The following is a 19,921-nucleotide window of genomic DNA, read 5'->3' as shown; positions in this document are numbered from 1 at the left end:
GATAATAGCTAATTCAACAAATGACCATAACGTCTCAGGAACCTGGCTCACGGCTGTACAGCCAGGAACAACACTCAAGGTCAGCACAGAACTGGTCCAATGCAGACACAAGTCCTGCCTCACCTAGCCCTGACCTTGCAGCTTACACCCATGACACATCCAGCCCTGGACAATGTCCCCCCCCACCCCCACACAGTCTGGAATGATGCTCCGCTCTTCAACCCCAAGGCCATAAGAAACTCTTCCTCCTGGTCCCGAACCCTTGCATCACTAGCTCCTGATTTGAAGCTCAGGTGATGTCTCCGCACCTGGGGCAAATAACCAACCGTTCCGTAGTTTTGAGGAGAGCTAGGAGAAAGAGTATCTGGCATTCTCAACTACCTACCAACACTCCAAAAATGGAAGAGGAGTTTGGTGTCAAAGCGGAGACATAATAATAGCAGTAATGGCTATTAGGAGCCCTAGAAGGTGGTAGCAAAGCATATAGACTCTGCATTCAGACTCAGTAAGTCCAAACCCTGGCCCCTTCCTTTCCTGAGCTGTTCAGCCAAGTGAAGTCCCACCTCAGGGCCTATGTTCCTGCTGGTCTCTCTCCTGGGGATTTGCTGCCTCATCATCTCTATGAGGCCTTCTGTTCAAGGTCACACCTTCCGTGGCATTCCGGAGCCCCCTTCCATGATTTATGTGTTTCTCTAGAGCTTATCTTCATGGGTCAAACTGTATAGTTTACCTGTTGAGCTTTTTTCTTGTTGTTTCTTCCCCAGTCCCCCTACTCAACTTGGATATAAACTCCAGAAGAGTAGGGGTTTTGTCTGTATTGATTACTGCTATAGCCCCCAAACCCAGAAGAGTGCCTGGCACATACATATCTGTTGGCTGAATGAGTTGGGTCCAGCACCCAGTTGTTTCTTTGAGCCCTAGGTCATCATCTGTAAAACAGGGTTGATAATAGAAACTGCATCATAGGACTGTGTGAAAAAGTAAATAAGATTAGTGTATGTGTTGTGAGAGGGTGAGTGTCCCTTTACCCAGCCACCTCGCATCCCTTGCTTTCATCTCAGCCCTTGCTTACTGGGTCAGTTTGACCAAAACCCCGACCATTTCAGGAAACCTGCCCTGGTAGAACCGGAGAACAAAGACTTGGCTTTTAGGGTCCATGCTCTCAGTCCAGGAAAAAGACAGAAAATAGGTAGGCTAATATGTGATCAAGTACAACCAGTTTTTCCTGTCCCACCACCTGTGTTCATAAAATCTTATAAAGTGTAGCAATGGGGGAGATCATCACAGGGAAAGCAACGGATCTCTCAGAGAAGTGGCTCTTCAATCTGCACCAGCCCCCCCCATCCCCGGTGTCAGTTACAAAAGGGGAGGAGTCGTCAGGATACTCTTCCGGAGCAGAGGCCCTGTGCACCCACCCACCGTTCTCTGGTGGCTCCGGCAGACGCTGGAAAACAGGCAGGTTTTCCTGTGCCCTGTAGACTGGTGTGAGAATTAGGAGAGAAAAATGCCACAGCAGAAAACAGCAGAGACTATGCGGCCAGGGGCCAGGTGGGGCATAGCAGAGCCTGCAGGCCTGCGGCCAGAATGCCAGTTACCAAAGACCCGGAGACGCGTTTTGGCGGCCTCCATCCTTGGAAAAAGAATGACCTTGGGCCAGAAGCCTCAGCTTTTCCTCCACCCACACCCATGGCAGGATACTACTCAACTCCAGAATGTCAGCATTACACCAAGGGAAGGAGCAAAAAAGGAAAACATTCTGAATATACTGAGCTTAAACCCAGTGCAGCTCAGAAAACACTGGTGTGAGTGTGCTTTCCCCGCAGGGACTAGAATTGGGTGTCTGCCATCATGCAGAATGGAGGCTTGAAATAAAGTTTTATAAACATGTAAGTAATTAATAAATAGAAATAATGAAGTATAGAAAACTATGCAGACAGTTATATTTATCTGATGCAGAGAGTTATATTTATTTGACTCAGAGAATGTGGCCAATGAAAACTATCCCTGCTAAAATATGTAAAGAACAGGTTGCAGTGCCTGGCACTTAGTAAGCAACTAAATAAATGGAAGCTGCTCTTATCAGTGACCTGCTGGACACCAGGCCATTCATTTTACATGGGTCGTCTCTAACTCCCACAACAACCCTGCAAGGAAGATTGTATTATTTCTATTTTATATTTAATAAATATGGAACTGGGAACGATTTGATGGCTTGGCCAAAGTCTCATGCTTAGGATAGGTCAGAGGTGGGGTTTGAACCTGGGTTGCCGGATTCCACCCCAGGCTGTCACACTGCCTCACAGGGGATGGGAGTCCTGCTCAGTTAGGGAGATGCTTGCTGTGCTGACTTGGCTAGATGGGGCTGCCCTGGACTGGGGCCTCCCATTAGTTATGGCAAGGATGCCAGTCAGCAAGGGGAACTCTGAATCCATCTTGGTCTCTCGGGGTTACCTAGGGAGACAGGCATTGCTTTCTGATGTAGGGAGGACTGTGGGGGCTGCAGGCTTTGAAGTGGGACACTGGCGGGTGTCCCTCAAGGGTCTTCTAGTCACTCAGCCCCATGACCCTCAAGTCAAAAATGTAGGTATGAGAAGCCTAAAGAAGTTGACACTGGGGGGAAGTCCTTTCCCATCTCAACTAGGGCAGTACCCAGGCAGCCCAGTCTAACTCCAACCACAGTGATGAGTTGGCCCCACTTCAGGAGAGCAAGAGAGGCCCAAACAAGGGGTCAGCAACCAAGGCAGGAGCTACAGAACCCACACATCCACTAAGGAGCACCAACAAGTCCCGTTTGTCTTTGCTGCAACCAGGAGGTAACTAGCTGGTGAAGTCAGGGTCATTTCCATTTTCATAACTACACACACTTGAATTTTCCTCACTGACTGTGGTGTGGGTGAGCTAGAGAACAAGGGGTGTGTAATTATGCATTGACTTCAAGGTGACTTTGCTCTCTTCCTCTCACAAGTAACACACACATGCACACGTACCCCTGGATCCATTGTGTTCTTGCAAAGTCTGCCTTTTCTGAAATGAAAATGGCACTTCACTTCCTTTCACTTGTTAGAGTTGCCATTTACAAGATTTCTTTTGTATAATTCTTTGTTATCACGCCACTTCTCCGCTGCACCCCAACACTCACCACACAGGATCTCTTGGCCATTTTAGGACTCACTCTTTTGGTGCTCCTCTGAATGACTGGACAGAGTATAGACTCATTGGCAGAGCTGGATGTGCCCAGCCTTGGTCAGAAAATCTCCCAGGACAGTGGGGTCTGGGAATGCCCTCAGCTGTCACCACAGACCAAGGAGCACCCAACATAATGCCAGACAAAAGGCTCCCAGGCCAATGAACACTGGCCCTCCTCAGGCAAGTGTCACTGACCCTAGGGCATGGGATGATAGGGACTTGGGAAATGATGCTGTAGCCTGGGAGGGTGGGTTGTTTCTATTTTCACAAGGATCAGTTACCAAAGCTGCAAAAGTGGGTACCAGAGTTGAGGCCAGTTAAAACTGCTTGATAATGCCCCGACTCTTCCCTGTCTTAATAAGATCTCAATGTTCTTGCATAACAAAAGGATGGGGATGGGGGTTTTTAAATGGAAACATTTTGGACAAAAGCCCAGATGGGCAGAAGCAGGCTACTCAGCACCAGGAAACTTTAAGACATTAAGCTAGACTCTGGCCAATGACTTGTGCTAACCATAGCCAGCAAAAGTAAGGGGGTCTCAGTGTCCAAGACCTAGGCTGGAGTGTATGTTTTCTACAGGGGGAAGGGCCTTTGGATATGGGGAAGGGGCAGGCAAACCTGCTTCAAAGTACACCACCAAAAGCCTTATTCCCCCTTTTTGATAGTTTCTCCCAACCGTGATGTCTTTATCCTCATAAAGCCTACCCACTCTGGCATAGAAAGAAATCGTTCAAAGTGAAAGCATCAGTTAGGTCTCAAAGAGTTCCGAGATAATGACTAGGCATTACTGAGCTCTTATAACATGCCAGGCCCTGTTCTAGGTGTGATTTGGTTCTCAAGCCATGGAATCCTTACAACCATGCTATGAGGTAGGTACCACTTACTATCCCCATTATACAGGCAAGGAAACCAATGCATAGAGGTCAATGCAGATTGCACAGCCCATAGTTATGCAGCTAGAAAGTGACTGGGCTGGGACTGGAGCCCAGGGAATCTGGCTCCAGCATTGAGAGCTAAGCCACCTACCATATTGCCTCACCTGTGCTCACTTCTATCAGAGCCTTAATGTGTCGCCTTGATCTGTATACTAGTTCATCTCTGCCCTTGACTATGAGCTCCTTGAGTGCAGACACTATGTCTTATTTATCTCTATTTATCCTCAAATCCTAACAAAATAAGACTGTAGTAGGTGTTTAGCAAATACTGAGTTGAATGATGAGTTTAAGAAATCCTTATAAAGCTTGCACTATTCAGAGGAGAAAGGAAACTAAGACAAGAAAATACTTGTTGAACTTTTGCCATGTAAATAGCACCATGCCAACCAAGCTCATCACATTTATTTTCCCCCTAGTTCCCTAGAATACTCTGAGAGGTAAATACTCTCATTAGCTCGGTTTCACAGAAGAGAAGCTGAAGCACAGACAATTTAAGTGGCATGCACAGGCCCCACAGCTAAGATTCTCATTTAGACATTTGGTTCCATGGCCTATGTACTTAATTATGATACAAGGTACTGACCCTGGGCTAGAATGGGTGACAGAAAAGGAAAAAAAGCCATTGAGAGGTCTGAGGAAGAGAGTATGCCTTCTGACCAGGGAATCAAGGAAGTCTTCCTAAAGGAAGTAGCACCTGACCTAGATCTTGAAGAATGGGTAGAATTGGGACAAGCAGAGATACACTGACAGGACAAGGCACTCCATGTAGAGGAAATTGTGTGAACAAACACACAGGCAGAAAACTGTGGCATGTGCAAAAAAAAATCAGAATTATTTTCACTTGGCTGCAGCTCAAGATGAGTGAAGAGGAATGCCTGAGATTCAGTTAGAAAGGAAGGCGGGAGCCAAACTGAGGCCAGTTTTGAATGGGGGCTTGGGCTGAGTTACTAGGCAATGGGGAGCCACTGAATGCTTTTGAACAGGGAGTGATAGATGAGAGCTTGCTTAGGATGATTTAGCAATCAGAAAGGGGATGGTTTAAGGCAGGGAGATATGGGTCAAATAGAGAGCAATTAGGATTACTAGAAAAGTGGGATCAGAGTTGTAACCAGGCACGAAGAGGAAAGAATGGAAGCAATAGATAATTTGAAGCCAGAATCAATTACTTAGCTACTTTTAAGGTATGAGGGCTGCGATGGAGGAAAGAGTTAAGAGAGATGTTAAGGTTTCCCTTGGGCTCAGAGGATGGCAGTTCCCTTAACAGAGAGCATATCCGGTGGGAGCATAGACCTTGTCAGGGCTGGGGGGCAAAGGGAGCTAATGACCCAGTCCCTTCAAACTGGGAACATCTTCTAAAGGGTCAAATCTAAATTCCAGACCATCTGCCCCTTCAGCCAGAAGAGCTCTAGTTGGTAAGCCAGGGCTCCCCTTCCATTTCTTAGTCAAATTCACTTTGTAGATTTGATTCATGCAGGGCAATGCATATCTGATATCAGTGTTAGGCTCCAATAGCGACCCCCCCCACACACACACAGAGGCCCACCACCACTAACTACCAGCCTCTTAATGAAAGCCCCCTCTCTGTGTACGCCACATTAGTGAGTTGATCCAGTAATAGAAGACAAGCCGTACAAATTGAAAACTAAAAACTTCCAGATTTCATCCTGCTTTTCCTTATGTCACTTATTTTATGCTGCATGAATTGGATATTAGTTTCCCCGTATCACTGGAATGTCGGATCGCTGGGGTAGCTTGAGCAGACTCAGTTTCGCTTCGAGTAATAGAGTGAGATTATTCAAAATTATTTCCAGTGGGCTGAGCCTGCCTGTTCCTTCTGTTATGAGAATAGACGTAAACAACTCACCACCCTCCTTGCAAGCTGACATCCTTGACACAGCGCCCCTTTGCCTAGCTCCTTAATCGCAAGAGCATTTTGGTTTTAGCCACGCTCAATTAATTCATCCAGGAAAGGGTCCAGTCAGAAAGAGTTGATTTAAAGTGAGATAAACTGGGCATCTGCTTGGAAAACCAGATGATCCCAAATATGTCTTTCATTGTGGGAAAATAAAGAGCTCTCTGCACATTTAGAGCAGTAACTACTCAGCGGCATATTTTTTCCTTGAGAGTTTAAGCAGTGGCGGTGGCAGAAGCAATCAGTGGGATGCTTCTCAGGAACACAGCCACAGCAGGGTGGGGGGGAGCTGTGCTCTTAGGGGTGAAGGGACCTCCAAACCAGCCACTGCCTCTGGCCTGTGTGTCTGGTGGGGCCAGGTGAGCAGGGCTAGGATGGGGGGAGTGGCCAGAAAGGGTTTGTGTCCCCAGCTAGACACACAGCTGGTCCCTCTTGCAGTTGAACAACAAAGGAGCTGAGCTAGCACTTGGGAAAGTGGGATTTCGACATTTTTGCTCAAATTTGATAAGCAACGGAAGATTAGCACCTTCCTCAAGTCTCTATTTCAAACAATGTTCCTTTCAAGGCAGCCAAATGTGGCAGAAAATCCAGACCCTGCAGACAGCCCTGAAGCCAGTGGGGAGAGGCAATGGGCAGGAAGGCTGCAGCAAGGGAAGGAAGATAGGAGGCGACAAACCCCAAACCCGCAGCTTCTAACTCAGCAACTTTCACTTGGGGACGAAGGAAGCCCTACCATGCGTGTTTTCCACCTTGGGAGCCCTCCTTGGGGCTGGCTGCAGGCACTTCGTACCTAAGAGAGGAGGCCATACAGCAAGCATCTGTCCAGTGGGCAGGAAGACCCAGGCCCCGTGGCCTCGAATCACCCCAGGCATCTCGCTTCACTGTGCCGAAAGCATTGCATGGCACAATCGAGCTGGGGAAAACAGGGACCAATTGGAGCATTAAAAACAGGCTTTTCTGGCCTCCCAGGGAAGGCTAGGGTTTCGACTCTGCTGCCATCTCCTCACATTTTCCACTGATGTCACCCCAGGCAAATAATTGGTGGAGAGGAGACTTAAAGGGGAAGAGTGTGGCTGTGTGAATAGAGCAGAGGGATGGAGAGAAAAACAGGGCTGGGACTGGCCCCAGCTGTGACCACAGGGGTCTTGCCTCCACTTGGGAAGCAGGACTGCAGGACAGCCATTTGCTGCAAAATGAAAGCTGCCTCTCATTCCTTGATTCCAAGACATGCTAGTGAAGCTGTGCTTCTCTTCGAGCAGAAAGACTTCTGCTGCATGCCAACCCTGGCCATGGCTCCCACTATGCCTGCCTGCCAGGGAGGCAGCATGGCGAAGCAGGCAAATAGGAGGCTGCTTGTCAGGTAGGGGGCTCTGTCCCTGCCTCTTCTGTCCTGTGCGACACTGGGAGATCCTCCGCCCTTCTGTGGCTTTAGCTGGAGTGGGTGCTTGGCTGAGGACTTTGATTGTGCAATGGGCTATTCATGGAATGTGCTAACAACGCCCAATTTAAAAGTCTCCACAGGTAAATTTCTTCAAACCAGCTGAAACTCAAGAAATATTAGTTAAATGTCTCATATGTGCTAGGCATTGGGCTAGGTACTCTCTGTGCTGTGGGATCACTCCTTTAATCACTGGGAGTAAAGCAGTAAGCAACACAGACACCGCCCATCCTTTAAGAGTTTATGTTCTAACCCCCCTCATTTGTACCTGGCAACACAGTGTTATTATCGTCTACATGTTACAGATGAGGTGACAGCACCTCAGAGAGGTGGAGTGACTTGCCCAAGGTCACACAGCAGTCAAGAGCAACATCATGGGAGGAAACTTGGTCTTCTGACCTTAAAACCACATTACTTCCCTTTATATCACCCTTAATTCCTACTCAAAGAGTAGCAGAAAATGCTGAAATAATCTCAAAGCTCATCAGAGAAAGAGAGGCAGAGAGAAGGAGGAAGGGAGAGAGAGAGAGAAACCTTCAGCTTTAAAATTCTCACATCAGAATATTTTTGTAAATGCTGTTTCTAGCCATCATTCTCCAGGAGGCCAAAGCTCTGACCTTCCCAAGTTCTATTCCTCTACTCCAAATACTTCTTATACCAACCAGGCAAGAAATGCTGAAGGGGCCGACCAAAAAAATAAGGCTCTAATAATAATAATAATAGGCTTACATTAAATCAAATAAAGTCATTCTGAAATGACTAAAGAGAAATAGCAGAGGAGAAATGCCCCTGGGCTCACACTGTTTATGCATTGCACATTATACCTTTTCATCACAATTACCTAAAGTGGTGCATTTGTACTTCCATAATGTATGGAATTCATTACATAGTTTTGCAATGAAATTATCACACTGTGCCTGGGACATCTGCACCCTGTCATACATCATTCTGTTCATTTCTAGTTAATTTAATCCCAATATCTGCCCACATGATAAGACAGATGTTCAGCGATGCTGCAGTTTCAATGGTTTTCTGCCTTGAAGAAACTTTAAGCCGTTGAAAGAAATGACATCTTTCAGACAGAAAGCTTAGAGTATTAAAAAGTTTGGGGGGTTTGCCACTTGACTAGTACCCACTTTATTATTTGTTGGTCTATCATAGTACCTGCTGCCGTGAGGATCAACACGTGAGCTGAGCAGAGGCATCGGTCTACCGGGAGTGTTTCCACACCACTGAAAATGAGTCCCCGTCCAGGCTGGTTCAGAAATACCTGCATGTCACTCAAGAATAAAGGAGATCTAAGCATTTTACACTATTATATTACTCATATTTGCTGCTTTGCAGGGAGAGGGAAGGAGGCCATCGCTGCCTGGGTCTTTACCATCCGCCTGCTCCCAGCTGGACACTTGGCTCCCACGATGTCCTTCACTTTGCACTGCCATCATGGGAGAGCAAAGTGACAGCTATGGTGATTCCCCACCAGAGGCTGTGACTTGTATCCCTCCATGCTTTCCCGACTTCCCCGACTAAGTGTCCTACACTAGAAAGTCCACAGGCCTTGCAGACAGCTTTCCCTGGGTGTGGATTCTGGCTCTGCCACTCACCGTCTGGGTAACTTAACGTGAGTCACTCAATCCTCTTGGAGTCTCAATTTCACCATTTGCATTAGGTAAATAATAATCATCATTTCATAGAGATGTGAAGGTTAGATAATACATGTAAAGTACTGAGCACAGTGCTTAGCTCAGCAATATTAATAATATTTTCAACAATAAGAGTAACACTCTTCATATATGAAAAATGTCTAACAGAATTCCTGACTTGTGGTGACCTCTAAGGATGTAGCAGATATTATTATTATTATTGTTAATAACACCACTATTCATGTTATTATTCCACAATGAATCCTGTTATACAGAGAAGAGTTTTTGCCCCCAGAAGTCACAGGTTAGAATCATTTCTGATTTTTGTGATGGTTAACTACTGTCCTTGTTAGATGACACAAAAAATGCAGTGAATCCTGGAATTCTGTGTGTATTAAAGGGAATTTAGGTAAGGGTGTCAGAAGTGAAATAAAAACATCATTTGGAGCAGGGAGAGGAGTATAAATGCATCATATTTACAGCCTTGAAGTAGGCTTCCCCCTGAGGACAGGAGGAATCATTGCACCACAGAAAAAAACTATTCCCAGCTTCATTTATTCAAGAAACATTTAGTAAGTAGTAAGCTCCAACTAAGTGGCAGAAACTGTGCTGGACTAATGTGAGACAGGACGGGAATTTCTGATAAAGAAATAGCTCTATATTGATGTGATCATAGAGGTACTTACATAGTATATAGAGGGTATGGAAAAAGTAGGTTTACACTTGTTCATAGGAAAACTAATAAATAATAATACAAGAATAAACTCTGTGTTTCATGTACTCACAACTATAAACCTACTTTTGCTCATCCCTGTATAAATCATTTACATATGTGTGTGTACATACACACACACACATCCTATACACCAGGTCTGTCCGGAAAAAGTCCAGCCATTGTTAATGTAACGAGAACGTTTTTTGCAACATTGATGTAACCTAGCAGCCAACGAGAGTGGACTGGAATGTGCACGTGTGAACAATGACGACTTCACTGTACTAGTCAGTGGGGGCGGTGGACTCTGTAAGTGAGAATGTATACTGTGTGGCCATCACATTCAAAATGACTGAGTGAGTAAAGCAATTAATCTGCATCAAATTCTGTATTAAGCTTGAATATTCCTCCATGGAAAATATTTGGATAATTCAGAAGGCATTCTGGACTGATGCGATGAGGGCAGCGCAAATAAAAATGTGGCACAAATGCTTCAAAGATGGCGGAGAATCTGCTGAAAGTGATCCGTGTCCTGGAAGACCTGCAGCAAGCAGAACACTTGAGAAGCTGAATGTGTACTGGATGCAATCAACAGAGATGGGCAACTGACAGTGTGAAAACTAGAAGCTGATCTGGGGATCCCAAAAACTACTGTGGTCCAGATTTTGGTGGCCGCAGCTATGGGCAACTGGTGATGGGCAGCTTCATCAGGACAACACACTGGCTCCTGCATCAAATTTCATGCAGAGTTTTTGATGAAACATCAAATCACCCAGGTGACTCAGCCCCCTTACAGCCCAGATTTAATGCCCTGCAACTTCTGGCTTTTCCCAAAACTAAAATCATCTTTGAAAGAGAAGAAATTCCAGGCCATCAATGAAATTCAGCAAAATGTGACAGGGCAGCTGATGGCAACTCCAACAAAGGATTTTGCAGAGTGTTTTGAACAGTGGAAGAGGCGCTGAGAGGATTGTGTGAGTTCCCAAGGTGCATACTTTGAAGGGGACTGAGGCATCATTGTCCTATGTCCAATGTTTCTTTTATCTTCTTCAATAAATGTCTCTGTTTCTCATAGTACATGGCTGGATACTTTCTGGACAGACCCTGTGTATGTATGTGCACACATAAACACACATACACATATATATATTTTATATGCTGTTATTTTAATATAGAGATATATTTCAACATGAAATAATGAACTAGCTTGAACTAGCCCATGAATCTAGATGGGCACTTTCCATTTTGGGTTCCCTGACTACCTACCTGCACATGCAAACTGCTCGCTAAGTTTTAGGCATGTTGTTTAGCAGGTATAATCTAGCTCCAAATGAACCTTGCAAATCCAACCAATTAAATTTTGTCAGTGTAAAATCTTCAGTGCCCTTTTTCCACCATCTGGGGATAGTTCAATAGAGGCTCTCCATTCTTTGTCCTTACTTCTTTCCTATTCTGTTGTAAACTCCATTATTTATATGCTTATGCATTCATGGTACTTACCTTCTGCATTATGTTTTAAACACACTAAATACACCTTCTAAATACACACATGTACACGTAGTGTTATTTTTCTTCCTTCCAATGTGGTCCAAGGCACACTAAGTGGCTTTTTAAAAACTATTTCAATGAAGAAGATGGCTTAAAGTCTGGCTCTATACACATATCTGCCACCCTACCCCACCACAGAAAATTCCCTCTTCTTGAGCTATTCCTTCTGGAATGTGTTTGGAGAGAATAGCGTATTCAGCAGCTAGCGTACAGATGACCTAGACTCAGGGAAAGGACAAGGAGGGTACCTCTCTTGGCTTTCTCTTATCTAATAAGAAATCAGAAGGCATGGGCTTCTGGATGGGCCAGTAGGAGATAATGATTCAAGGACTGAGCCGAAACTGAGCAGATGTTGCAGTGCTTGAGGTACTGAACAATGTTTTAAGAGATGGGACATAGCAATGGGATTCACCCTCAGGTGAACAATCCCTGAACACCAGGTCTTCTGACTCAGCAACTCAGTGAAAGGCCAGGATACAGAACGACCTGGTTTCCTGACCAGAGTTGGAAGTTGTGTTCCTGAAATGGTTCCCCGCCTGGTATTGAATATTGGTCGTAAAAGCAGCCTTCGGCATCAGCTAGTCCAATCCTATTTTACAAATGAGAAACATGAGATTGAAAAGCATCTGTTTCACCAATCCACTATCTCTTTTTACTATGAGCACAAGCTTGTGGTTTTGTCTCAAATGCCTAGCCCAGTAGTAGTCCCATTGTGGAAGTTCACTGAGAATTCAATGAACTAAAGTGAGGTGAGGCCCAAAGAGCTCCAAGGGCATATCAAATTAGTGTTAGAGTCCTGAGTGGAACCCAGACCCTCCAGGCAAGGTGCCCTTGTTATTGGTTCTGGTCACCAGATAGGTTCGCCTTTTTAGAGCCCAGAAGGCCTTGTCATCAAGAATGACAAGCTGGAGGGCCAATCCCATAACTCACAAATTGTCCAAAATTCCAAGTCCTGCAACACCAGCCCTATTAGAAATCTAAGCTTAAACCCATTTGTTCTCTGGGCACTTTTTAAAAAACCATCTTTAACTCAAGGTGATTGGTCTACATCACTTGAGTATACATTTCAAGATTATGTTTCTGTTCACTGCAGAGTTCCCCATGCTTAATACACTACCCAGCCCATAGTGAGTCCTTCACAAATATTTAATAAATAAACAAGTGAGTGAATAACCCAGTCATTCAATTTACTTTCAGCTCACAGGTCAACAAGTATTAGAAGTAAATTTTCTTGAGTTCTGCTTAAGAAGAAATTTAAGGCAGTTCCAAGGCTTTTTGGAAAAGAATGTAGTGATTATTTAGTATGGCTTGGCATGGGCTCAGGGGCACATAGTGTGGTACGGGTATTTGTTATTGCCAGACAAGGTAATCAGGTAGTGGGAGAAAGAGAGAGGATGGAAAGGGAACATTTGGTTTTGTGATAGCAACAGAGAGTGAGAAATGAGAATCAAAGGTGGGATGAAAATAGCTGTGGAAACCAGTATAGAGATCAAAAAATTAAAAATGGAACTGCCTTATGGCCCAGTGATTCCACTTCTGGGAAATTATCCGAAGAAACTTGAAACACTAATTTGAAAGAACATAAGCACCCCTATGTTCATTGCAATGTTATGTACAATCGCCAAGATATGAAAGCAGTCCAAGTATCCATCAATAGATGAGTGGATAAAATAACTATGGGACATTTACACAGTGCAATAGTACTTGGTTGTAAAAAAGAAAATTTTACTGTTTGCAACAGCATGGATGGACCTGGAGAACATTATGCTGAGTGAAATAAGTCAGTCAGAAAAAGACAAGTACCGTATGATTTCATTCATATGTGGAATTTAATGAACAAACTGAACTAACAAGCAAAATAGAGACAGACCCATAGATGGAGAGCAGGATGACAGCTATTGGGGGTGGGGTGTTAGGGGGTGGAGGGATTGAGCTAAAAGGAAAAAGGACTCATGGACATGGATAGAGTGTGGTGTTGCAGAAGGGAGGGAGTATAAGGGGGGTAAATTGTAATGGAAAAATACAGTAAAAAATAATAAAATAAAACAACTATCTCCATCTCCAAATCACTCTATGAGGCTGACACCGTAAGCGAAGTTGTGTTCCTGGTGTTCCAAGTAGTTTTTCTCTTTTATCCACACTTGGCTTCCACTTGAGGCCTAGCTAAGGGCTCCCACCATCCCCCTGGGGTCTCTGCTTCAGGAGCCTCCTTCTTCCTCTTCCAGAGCAAGTCCACTTTAGGCCCAATTTCTAATTGGAAGCATCCGATGGAGTTGGCAGCACCTTTCCAAACTGCAACAGAGCCCTGCCTGGAGACTGAGTTCTGATGAGTACAAGATACCTAGTTCAGGTTCTAGGATCGAATGGATCTGGCTTCTGCAAATTATGCTTTGTGTGACGTACAACAAACTATCTTCTCTGTATAAAATGGAAATAATCATACTACTACCACACCAGACTACTGGAAAAAATGGAAGAACCCTTATAAAGGTATCAGTATACTTTGTTAGTTTAAGATATCCTCCCTTCCCTAGCTCCATTTTGCTTCAGGCTAGCGCTTATAGGCAGCATCAATTTTGTTCTCAAAGAGCCACCATTGCTTAAGTGGATGGAAAAAAAAGGGGGCCTGTCCTCTGTGATTTGCTGCAAGAGTAGCTGCTTTTCTGAGATCCCAGAAGCCAGCTTAATATTGAGCTCCCTGGCTGGGTGCTTCCATCTAAGCCCTGAGCATATAGAACTCCAGCTGTTGAGTGGAGGAACAGCTGGAAATTACACAATTGACACCTAAATGGAGGCGATGATCCCTGCACAATCACCTCTCAATTACCTGTGCACAGCTTTCTGCCTCAGTCTTGCTGATTTGTAAGTGGTCGTCCAGGCCCGTGCTCAGTTCCCAAGCCAGCCCGAGCTAGAATGGGGTCAGTATAGTAGGGTGTGTAGGTCTGTGTGTGTAATTGATTATCCCAGCCAAATTCCCATTTAGTTGGGGGAGTGCATATTGATTATTGTCATCTGTGCTTCTGCTTCCTAACGTATGAAGAAACCTGAAGCATTCTTTCAGACAGTCATACATGGGGCAGAGCAGAGCCATTCCTGGCTGCTGCTCAGCCCTGAGGCTTGCAGCAGCAATTGCCCCTGAGAGACTCTGTAAGGAAGGCAGAAAGGTGTGATAGGAAAAACATAAACTTCTGCCATTGCAAAGTCCTTGGTTGCTGACCTTGGGCAAGTTATTTATTTTCTCTGTTTAATGGATACCTTGCCCAAGGTCACATTTGGGATTACTGACTCTAAAGTCCTTCTATCTAACCACTGGATATTACTGCCTTCCTTGTTTCCACACCAGTCCAGTCTGATCCCATATAGGTATCTGTACCTGTAGGCCTTAACCTAGATCCCTCCACCCTACCCACCACCACTTGCTCCAAAACAAGCTGGGGATGGCTTCTCTATATCCTGTCCAGTCTCTCTTTACCTTATAAAAGGCAAGGAAAAGAAAATAAGCATTTGTGGTGTAACTACTATCTGCCAGGGGCTATCGTTGCTGCTAAATCCACCAAGTGTCATTCCTGATTTAGCATTCAGGAATGTGAAATGCTAATTGGTGAGGTTTCTAAGCATCACAGAGGTAAAGTACTATCTGCGTTGGTGATCAGCAGGGGTGGAGAGGCAGCAGCTCAGCCAAAGATGGGGGGACTCTGGCCCATAGTTCACCCCCTAATTTTGTGTCAGTGACCTAGGAGGAGGCCCATGGAGGTGACAAGAGACCCAAGATGACTGCAGGACAGGGAAGGCACCCCATGGCAGAGACCAAGACATGAGTAAACCAATGGCTGAGTCCCCACACAGCCCTTCCCAGCAGAGGAAGGATTAAGGGAGGGGACTGGGGAGTGAAGGAAGCTGGGACAAGACTACAGACTTCCCTGGTTATTTTTTATTGGTATTGAGACCTGTCACCTGACTGCTACTTCTTAGGGTGTAGCAGCCTAAAGGGAAGCATCTGCCCTATATTTCCAGAAAGAGCATCCCCACGTCCTACATGCATTCAGAGAATATGTATTGAGCGCCTTCCCGGGTCCAGACATTGTTTGAGTCTCAGGAATACTGCAGTGAACAAGACAGACAGGTCCCGCCCTCGTGGAGCTTCTGTGCCTGGGAAAGGGAACGGATGATAAACACATAAGCTGGTGGTTCTGACCCTGGCTGCTAATATCTTCCGAGTGGGGACATTGGATATCTGTTGGAGACATGGGGAGGGGGGTTGTCTTAGAGACTCCCCCTCCACACCTCATCCTCACTGCTGGCTTTCAGGAATGTGAAATGCTAACTGTACTGCAATGAAATACTCATTTCTGTATAGTGAAGATTAGCCCTGCTCAAAAAGCCAGCAGCACCCCAGTGGAGAGCACCCTAGTGGAAAACACATGAAGAAATAAGAAGACTCTAGCTAGCGGAAAATTCTATGCAGGGGGGGAAACAGGCTAGAGAGATGGTGGGGACAGTGGGACCTACTCTGGATTGGAAGATGTCGTAGGTTGAATGGTGTCCCCCACAGAAGATGTATCCATGTCCTAATACCCAGAACCTATGGAGGTGACTTTATTTGGGAAAAGGGTCTTTGCAGATGTGATCATTGAAACATCCTGACATGAGGAGATCATTGTGGATGATCTGGGTGAGCCTTAAATCCAGTGACATGTGTCCTTATAAGAGAAAGGCAGAAGGAGAACTGGATCAGGTGGGAGAAGAGAAGACACAGACACACTGAGAAGACAGCCACGTGAAGATGGAGGCAGAGATGGGAGTGATGTGTCTGCAGGCCAAGCAATGCCTCGGATTGCCACAGCTGTCGGAAGTTAGGAGAGAGGCATGGAACACATACTCTTCCAGAGCCCCTGCAGGGCCTGTGGCCTTCAAAACTGTGAGAGGATAAATCTGTTACAGCAGACGAATCTGAAGAAGTCACATTAATGCTGTGAACAGACTGCTAAGAGGGACCAGCCACACAATGAGACCCCAACACACTCCAAAATCTGACTTCTGTAGGCATGAGGAGAGATCCATGCGAGAGACACAAGAGGGCAGCTTAACTGTGGGCCTGGCACCGACTCCTGGGGTTCAAATCCTGGTTCTGTTAATTAGTAGCTGTGTGACTATGGGCAAGTTGTGATCTGAGCCTCTTTTCTCCCCTGAAAACAAGTTTAATAACAGTGCTCCTCCCCAAGTTGAAAGAAATGAGTTAATAATCACTAACTCAATGCTTGGCACAGAGTGTGAGCTTTCTGTAAATGTTAGCTGTAAACACTATTATTATTACTATTATTTCAATTTGAAGTCACAAATGGCCAGAATCCTCTCCTGATCACAAAGACTTGAGTGGGAAGGCTGAAGCACATTTGTAAAACTATAAAAGTACCACCTTTTGCCAACTGAGCGTTCAGGGTCAAGACTTCTTGTTTCGAGTCAGTGACCTGGACGGGGCCAGAAGGGAACGTCTAGTCCTAGCTCAGATCGCAGGAAGACAGTCCTGGAGGATGGTAATTCAGCGAGACCTGTGCATAATTTGCAGATTCCTGCTTCTCAGGGATCCCTATACGCACCACCTGGCTCCTCCTTTAAAGACACAGTGCCGCCTGATCAGCAGATGACTGTCAGGCCCTCTGATTCTGCACCTGAGGGCCCGAGGGAAGGGAGAGGCCCACTGCAGCTCCTTTCACAGCACGTGAGGAGCTGGTTTGGCAAGACAGTCCTGTACCACACCCTCCCCTCTTCAAGCATTTGAGGCCTCCAGAAAAAAAAGTCTCCTGGTGCAGATAAAGGGGTTTCAAGAGGAGGGGCTGGTACCTTCTGTACATCACCTGCCAGAGAGGGCCTGACACTGATTCCCAACCTGCAATCAGCAAGTCCAAGTGCCGTGCCCTTCCCCAGTGCCAATGTTAGCCTGGACAAGGTCAAGTTGGATCCCTGTGGGTTTCAACCCCCGTGGATCAGCCAGGAGAGGAAGCCAGGCTCTGGCAGAGAAGGGGAGGCCACTTGGACATGTTGAGGGCTGAGCAAATACTGAGGTAAGAACTTGAATAGGAGGTGGATTGGTTTAGTTCATCAGTAGTCACGTGAACCTACTACATCCCGGACATGTGCTGGGTTCTGGGATATAAAGATAAGCTAAATTAAACAACCTTGCTCTTCTGGTGCTGACGGTCCACTGGGGAATAGCAGTCTAACTCAATGATTGCACCAAGCACACAATTACAGTCAGATCAACTTGCTCAGGTCACCCTGCCTTCCCCAGTTCCATCCCCTGGAGCTTTCTGCCCTGTTCCCAACCTCTCTAGGCTCTGCATTCAGTCCTCAAAATCCAGCTCTGGTCTCCACCAACCCTGCCGACTGCATTTGTTCATCTTGTGCCCACAGAGGGGCCTCCCCTCATAATTCTATCAATGTCAGGTGTCCGCCTTAGTCTCTGAATTAGTCTCTCCCTCCAAGATGTGCAAATTAACTTTCCCTCTTTATGAGTTTTCCAAAAGAGAAAAAGTAAAAATTACTTAAACAAGGGAAGATTGATCACTTCTAACCAAAAATTCTGTACTTATCAAGTACAGATAAGTTTCCAGGTGTGGGCTGGGTGTACCACCCAGATTCGCACAAACATTCCACCCTTTTCTTCCTTCTCACAGTTATGAGGTTGACAGGTGCTGGCTTCTGTTCCCCGGAGTGCAGCCAAAAAAGATAACTCGGAGGCTGGTATCTGCAGAAGGGGTGGAATGCCACTCCCTGGTTCTGGACTCCCAACAATTCTGAAGCTTTCTTTGCCTACATTAATTTTCTATTTCTACAGAGTAGAAGGAGTTGTCATGCAAAAAATTTCCTGGCAATTTATACAATGTTCAGTCCAACCATGGAGGCGGGCACCCTGATGGTGGCTGGCAAGCAAGAATGTGTGTGAAACCAGTGATTATCAGGATTTGAGGCAACAGGATCATTTTGGAAGTGGTTGCTCCCTTTGACACTGGATGGCATTACCAGTGGGCCTGGACGCTAATATGGATCTAAGGTTAAAGTGTCATATATGGGGTTATGACTAAAAGTATATCCCTGCTCTTCATGCTTTCTAAGACATCTCCCAGTATCTCTTAGGGCTGAGAACTGAGATTAGTTCCTCATGCCATCTCATGTATTTGAAAAGCCAGACTTGCTTGTATGAAGTGCAGGTGTGGGTGTGTACATGCACATGGTACTCTAAGCATTAGAAATGGGCTTTGTTGACCCCTACGCCATCACTCTAGCAAAGATGACAAGGCCCATTACCACGTATTCAGACTTACCAGACCTAAATAAGACCCAACGAATTCACACCTAGTGGGAGAGACTCAGTGCGTACGCAGATAATGATAGGGCACAGCACAACAGAAATTGCATGAACGAGGTCCAAACAGAACAACGCAAAATTCTGGAAGAAGGGGCAAACATTACCTCTGTTTGATTTCATGGGCCCTCAGAGGTTGCATCTGTCCTTGAGGGTCTCTCTGTACAGCTGAGGTCCTTGTGGACAGACGCTTGGTGGGAACAAAGGTATGGAAGGGTAAAGGAGGAGGAAGTTGAGAGTGAGCAGAGCAGTTAGGAAACCCCTCAAGGTGTTCACTTCGGGGGGGTCCCTTGGAGATTTCATCTTAAAGTATCCTTTGCATCTTTTGATCTGGCACCTCTCACCTCCTGAACCTTTGCCATCATTTAGAAACCCTTCTTCATTCTTCTCAACTATAATGGCTACAACACCATCTCCACCCGGACATTTTGCAAGTGCTGTACCTACTGTGCAAGTGGCCTGGCCGCACTGAGGAGGTAACAAGTTTCTAATCTCTGTAAGTATTTAAGCCAAGGCAGAAAGTCTCCTTGTTTGAGATATAAAGAACACATGTGTCTGGGCATTATACACCAAAACCAGTGAAAGAAATATATTAGTTGTTGATGCTGGAGTGATAGTGGGTATGTTGAGGATGACAGCACAGGGAACACGTTCAGATGAAGGTCTGGGCTAGAGACCTAGCAAACCTGAGAAAGGGAAGCGAGTTTCCAAGAGAATGAATGAGTGACTCGCTCAAGGTCATCCAGCTTATGAATGGTGGGACCTGCGTTTTCTAAGTCCTTTTCACAACTTGTGCTGCCTAAATAGTGTTTAATATTCAAACCTAGGAATAATATCCACTTCCATCTTCGTAAATAAATTATAGGATTCTAAAAGTGGCACTACTGGGTATTAGCACTTATATTAGAAATCCCAAAGTTAAAAATAGTTTTCAAACGTGGATTTTTTTTCTTCAAAAGTTATGCTGAGATGATTCTATAATTTTGGCAATTAAATGCACTCTCATTATGTGTCCATTGGCACTGGCTTCCTGTGCATTTAGAGAAGTCTAATGTATAAATGAAGAACTCTGGAACAAGACTGCCTGATTTTGATTGACACATTAAAGTGCAGGACCTTAAGCAGGATTCTTAACCTTTCTGTGCCTCAGTTTCCTCATCTAGAAAACAGTGATAAAAAAGTAC

General features: G+C 45.4%; 1 long non-coding RNA gene across 1 annotated transcript; it reads left to right on the top strand.

The window, feature by feature from the left end:
• The first annotated feature begins 1,243 nt into the window (after positions 1-1,243).
• LOC139440958 (uncharacterized) lies at positions 1,244-9,273 on the top strand. The gene is made up of 3 exons (XR_011651281.1): positions 1,244-1,455; positions 7,293-7,393; positions 8,633-9,273. It is a non-coding gene; the product is annotated as an uncharacterized lncRNA (long non-coding RNA).
• The last annotated feature ends 10,648 nt before the right edge of the window (positions 9,274-19,921 follow it).

The sequence above is a fragment of the Desmodus rotundus genome, chromosome 5, assembly GCF_022682495.2.
Source record: "Desmodus rotundus isolate HL8 chromosome 5, HLdesRot8A.1, whole genome shotgun sequence".
In the NCBI taxonomy this organism is placed as follows: Eukaryota; Metazoa; Chordata; class Mammalia; order Chiroptera; family Phyllostomidae; genus Desmodus; species Desmodus rotundus.
The sequence above is the reverse complement of the archived record's forward strand: the minus strand, read 5'-3'. Positions and strand labels throughout refer to the sequence as shown.